Raw genomic sequence first — 6,107 nt, 5'->3', positions numbered from 1 at the left:
ACAAAGTAAGCTATAAATCCTTGGGAATGTTTTTCCCAGTTGTCTTTCAACATTAGGAAAACAGACCTGAGTCAGATTTCTCCTGCAGCTGTCTCTGGTGTAGGTAGGGAGAAGAGGAGCGTTTTAGCCACCCTGATGGCCTGCTTGGGGCCGTACCACGGCACGGCTGAGAGCTGCCCAAGATCCATCACACCACATCCTTCAGCACCTCCAGTTAAGCACAGCTACCTTTGCTCCTGCACCATCTCCTGTGCCACGGCTTGTACAAGAAAAGCAGCATAGGAGCCAAACACACCAGCCCTACACCCGCTACGAGCATCCCAAATCGGTGACTGCCCTTTGCACCGGGGGAACCTGAGCAGGACGGCAAGTTGGACCTGCACTGACCAACGGGATCCACCACCACCATGACCTGGGCCGTTCCGGGTGGTGCCGAGTAACCTGGCCCTCTGGGAAACGTCGGGGAGGAAAGGTGTCCATGGAAAGGCGAGAACTGTGTTCCTTTAACCGGGGGTAGGAGGGAAGCCAGGAAGGAGAGTTTTCCTCTCCGAGGTGAGGGGAAGAGCGCGAGGCAGCGGGGAGGGGGGCCGGGAGGTTTCCCTCGCACAGCATCAAAGCAGAGAAACAACAGGTTTTTCTACTTTCGCAGGGCACCTCGCAAGCTGGGAGGGTAACAGGTTTCCAGCACGCCCGTGCCAGGTTTGGTGCCTCCTTGCTGCTCCTGTTACGTTGAGTTTCCAGGCTCTGCCGCAATACACCGTTGTGCTACAAAAAGCAGGCCAGAAAGGGCAGGTCGGGGAAAGGCAGTCGGGTGAGAGAGCCGGCACCCCGGCATGCCCGCCTGCCTCGCTGCCTGGCCGGTCCCTCCTCCCTCAAACCCTTGCGGAAACCCGGATCCTCGCAAAATGTCTCCGCCGCTGCGTGCCAGAGCCGGGCGCCAGCCCGCGTCGATGCGCTCGGAGCGGCTCTGAACGGGGGAGTTATCTTTATCCGCGCCGGGAAGCGCCGCGTGCGGCTCTGGCATGGCGCGAGCAATTAGCGGTAATGAAAAGTTGGGGTTGCCATGGATATGCTGCTCTATTTACACCGCGCATCTCTCCCCGCTGTGCCGCCGGCGCGGCGGCCGGAGGGAAGCGGAGCCCCATTCGCAGCCCCGCGGGCGGCTTTGCTTCGAGCCGGGCAGCGGTGACGGCTCGACCACGGACCCGCCGCTCCGGACACAACCCGCGAGGCGTTAGCTGCTGCCCTTCCTCCCGGAGACACCCGCTTGGCAGACGGCTGCTGCCAAGAACAACCACAGAAGCGCTTTCCAGACAGCCTCAAACAAACCGGCTGTAAATTTTCTGCAAAAATGGCAGTCCCCGCCTGTCGTTTCCGAGACCGTCGCCGGTAACTGGCCCTCATCTCAGCCACTGCTTTGGGAACAGCGTTAGCTCAGGAGGAAAAACTGGGGAACGAAGGGGAAAAGTCAGCCTGGGGGCTCCCGTGCGCTCGGCTAAGGACTCCGGTTGGCTTAATTAGAGACTCGGGTGAACATGAAAGATTAAATATGGAGCGAGGCTGGGGAAGGACGGGAAGACGGCCGGTTTGGGCTCGCGCGCCTATCCAGGCACCTGCAGGATCAATTACGCCCGAGTGCGGGCAACGCGGCCAGGCTGTGGCTGTCTCATCCCAGCATGTTCTTAGTCACCTCTAATAGCCGCCTTACGAGCTACGTTCAGCAGGTTGTGTTATTTTCCTGTCACTAAAAGCATCAGCGCTTTGGTTTTGCTTTGTTTTCCGGCTGCAAGTGCGCTTTGCTGGCTCGGACGTGCGAGGCTGAGGGCTGCCGTGGCCCCGGCGCGGCCCCGCGGCTCGGAGCAGAGCAGATAGCGCAGATAAAGTCACCAGCAGCCCTAGTTTTAGCGCCTGCTCGAATTCCAGGCAGGTGGGGCCCGTGAAACCCAAACCGCCTCCGTTCGGAGACGAGCATCACGGCTCCGAAGCGACGGCTTTCCCGTGCCAGGTAACGAGACACCACGGCCCCACTTCTGCCTCGGTGGAAACGAAAAGGGAAAAAATCCAAACAGCTCGAAGACGCTCCATAGCAATTCCCTTCGCTCTTCCAACAAACTGGTTCGGCAACCTTCCGGGAAGGCAGGCGCGGATGTAGGACGCCACGAAGGCGTGCGGAGGGCAGACGCCTTTCCGCCCGGCTCCAGGCCTGCCGCTCGCACCGGGAGCGAACGCTGCGACGGCCGTGCGTGCCCCACGTGGGCCCTTCCCGACCGCCCGCTCCTCCCGGAGGAGCCGCGCTCGCTCCCGTAGGGAATCACGGACCCGACCGCGCTCCTCCGTGCTCATTCCCCGGGTCGCCCTCGGGGTGGGAAGAGCAGCCCAAGAGCATCCGCAGCTCCTCCGAGCGCCGGCACCCGCCTGGGGCGCGCGGGCCCTACGTCGGGGCGCCCAGAGCCGTAGGCCCCCGTAGCCATCGGCGTCCTCGCGCGGGCCCCGCTCCGCGGGCGCTGGCGGGCAGAGTAAACTCTCGCGTTACCATGGAAACTGGCGAGGAGCCGCTCGAGGCGGATTCGAGGTGGATTCCTGCACATGCGGAGCCACAGGCGGGCGCAGAGCTGCGACCCGCGTGAGGACGTGAGGACCGTGGAGCAAAGCCGGGGAAGGAAGACACCCTGGTGATTAGGCTAATTGCCCTAATGACCGGCTAATGCCCTCGTGGGCCAGACTCCCCCTCGGGACACGCGCTCGCCCCGGGCACGGCGCAGCCTCCGCCGGGCTCTCCTCGCGGGGCGGCTGGCGACGGGCGACCCCGCCACGCTCAACCTCTGCGGCTCTGCTAGCTTCCACAGCCGGTGGAAGGTCCTTCCCTTGGAAGGGAGAGAAACTCCCCAAAACCACATCCCTAGGGGCAGGGCAGTCCCTAAGCCCTGCCCGGAGCGCGGTCGCCCTCGCGGGCCGGCCAGGGCGAGGGATGGCGCAGAGGAAGCGCCGTGACCCGGCACGCGAGGGCAGGAGGGCAGGCAGGGCCGTGCCGACGTCCTCGGGAAGGCACCGGCTGCCCAACGCCTCTGCCGCGCTCTGCACCGAAACCTCTCGCCCATGCCTGCCCGCCCGCCTCAGCCCTGCTCGAAATTGCCTTTTGCACGAAGGGGTGGAGGAGCGCAGCCATTTTGGCAGCACTCAGCCGGCTCTTGGAGTGCCGCCTAGCTCGTCTCCTCCCTGCTCCGATCCGGCTGCGAGCATCCCGCGGAGGGGCCGACATTCCCTTTCAGCTCCAGCACCACTTCATGCCCTGTGTCTGCCAGTCAAAGGGCTCCAAAGTTTCCCTCTTCGCCTCCTCTAAACCGCAGTGAAAACGCACAAAGCTCCCCGTAAGGTGAAGGGTTAAAAGCCCAAGTTACACCAACCTAAACACATCCACGTGCAGTTGCATGAGTATTTATGGACCACCCCTGGCAAGCAGCTAGGTCCAACCAAGAACACCTTTCTTTCTCATTTAACCACGAATGAGGAGGGGAGAGATGAGGGACTTGGATGCTCACTAGGGCTGACCACCCCGCTGAGCCATGGAGGGACCCCCGAGGCCGTCTCCTTGTTTCCTTCTGCCTATTGCCAGTACCGCTCCAAGCTTGTCCCGGGATGGCTCCGAGAGCCTCCAGCCACGGGCACAGTCCCATCGCTCATGTCCTGCAATGACGCCTCTAGAGATAGAGCTGGTCCCTCAGCTTCTCCCCAGGCGCGAGACCTTCTCGTCTCGGAGGCATCCCTAGGGGAAAACACCTAAACCTCCAGGTGGTTGTGGGCAGCCTGGGCTATTTCTGAAGATGAGCTATGCCCTCCTCTTGTGATGTTCCTGGGCAAGGGAACAAAACCCAGCCCTGGGAACGCGTGTGCTCTCCGAGCGCGAGGGCAGGAGCAGCAGGATCGGCTCCGTGAGCGCCAGCAAAGGTGGCCAAAATCGCCCATCACACGGGCACATTTCCTCCTCCGTGAGGTGGTCCCAGCCTGGGAAAGGCAGCAGCGCACATCTGATACAACACAGCGGCAGAGCAGACCGGGAGCTTACAGAACTGAAATCCTCACATTTTCGTTTTTTGGCCTTTTGAGGTTTCAATTTGCCTATTTTTGTTCCTCGCCCACCTCTGCGCTGAGTGTGCTGAGCTGCTTCGCTGGAGAGGCAGGGTTTTAAGGAAGAGCGGTGCCTGTTATGAAGCACATAGGCTCCTGGAAAAACAGCCTCTGGAGCAATAAACAGCTCTGGTGCTGAAGGCTGAGGGATGGCTCCATCTGGGCTGCTGAGTCATGAAACCTACCCGAGCGAGAGAAAAGCCAGAGGGCTCGGAGGCAAGGGAAGCTTCCTATTAGAGATTTTGCTATTTTGGTCCGAATGTGTGACAACAACAAAAAAAAATAAAAACAGAAATCGAACAAAACCAGGCCAGGCCGGCGACGCTCCGGCGCTGCCAGCACGGCACCGGCAGGCAGGGGGTTAAAAGCGGAGGCATGTTGCTGCCTGCCTCCTCCGGCGCGGCCGGGCTCAGCTCGCGGTGCGGTGCGTGGCAGGAGACGCAGGCTGGCTGATGTCACGAGAGCCCGCGCCGACACGGTGCCCACCGCCGCCGGGAAGGCACCGCCGATGCCAGCCCGCGAGTTGCCAGCTACAGCCCAACGCGTCCCCTGCGCGGCGTTAATTTTAGCAGCGCGCTTCCCTCCCCGCGCGCGGGCGGCTCTGCGGGGAGGGGGACCGCGACTGGGGACGGCCGGGCCTGTCCCCGTCTCTGACGCGGGTGCACGATGGGGGAGATGTGGGGCAGCCCTCGCACGGCTGAGGTGTCGGGAGCAGGACCAGCCTCCCCAAACGGGCTCGGGGCTGGTGGGGCACGGAGCCGCCTCCGCTCCTCTGCCCCAGACGTTTATTTGCAGCGCCTCGATGCCACGGCTCGGGGAGGCCCACGGCTCCGAGTCCACCCTCCTACCAGCTCGTGGACAAAACTAGGTGCAGCTCCCTCTTGTAGGGCTGCCTCCCTCCCCGTGGGGCACCCACCTCATCCCCACGTTGACCCTGCCACGTCTCCTTCTCCTTGGGGCACCCACCTCATCACGGACCCTGCCACGTCCCCCTCCCCGTGGGGCACCCACCTCAGCCCCACATGGACCCACCACATCCCCTTCCCCATGGGGCACCCACCTCAACCCCACATGGATCCTGCCACGTCCCCCTCCCCATGGGGCACCCACCTCAACCCCACATGGATCCTGCCACGTCCCCCTCCCCATGGGGCACCCACCTCAACCCCACATGGATCCTGCCACGTCCCCCTCCCCATGGGGCACCCACCTTGGCCCCACATGGATCCTGACATGTCCCCCTCCCCATGGGGCACCCACCTCAGCCCCACATGGATCCTGACATGTCCCCCTCCCCATGGGGCACCCACCTCAGCCCCACATGGATCCTGACATGTCCCCCTCCCCATGGGGCACCCACCTCAGCCCCACATGGATCCTGACATGTCCCCCTCCCCATGGGGCACCCACCTCAGCCCCACATGGATCCTGACATGTCCCCCTCCCCATGGGGCACCCACCTCAGCCCCACATGGATCCTGACATGTCCCCCTCCCCATGGGGCACCCACCTTGGCCCCACATGGACCCACCACATCCCCTCCCTACCTACGGGACACCCACCTCTTCCCCATGGGGGACCAGCCTGGTCCCCACATGGGCCCCACCATGGCCCCCTCCCCACAGGGCACCCATAGTGTCCCCACGGGGCGCCCACCTCAGCCCCACACGGCCCTTGCCACCTTCCCCTCCCTCCCCACAGTGAGGCCCGGGCCGAGGGGACACTACAGCAGGCACCCACGGCCCAAGGGCGCCCGCCGCCATGGCACGGGGTCCCGCGGGCGGCCCCTCAGGCCGGGGCGGGAGGGGACCAGGCCCCCGGGCGGCCCCTCAGGCCGGGGCGGGAGGGGACCGGGCCCCCGGGCGGCCCCTCAGGCCGGGGCGGGAGGGGACCGGGCCCCCGGGCGGCCCCTCAGGCCGGGGCGGCGCGGCCTGCGAGGCGGCGCGGCGCCTTTAACGGCGGGCCGGGCGCCAGCTGCCTCC

This window comes from Dromaius novaehollandiae, chromosome 19, assembly GCF_036370855.1.
Source record: "Dromaius novaehollandiae isolate bDroNov1 chromosome 19, bDroNov1.hap1, whole genome shotgun sequence".
NCBI classification, from domain to species: domain Eukaryota; kingdom Metazoa; phylum Chordata; class Aves; order Casuariiformes; family Dromaiidae; genus Dromaius; species Dromaius novaehollandiae.
Note: the sequence above shows the minus strand (reverse complement) of the source record.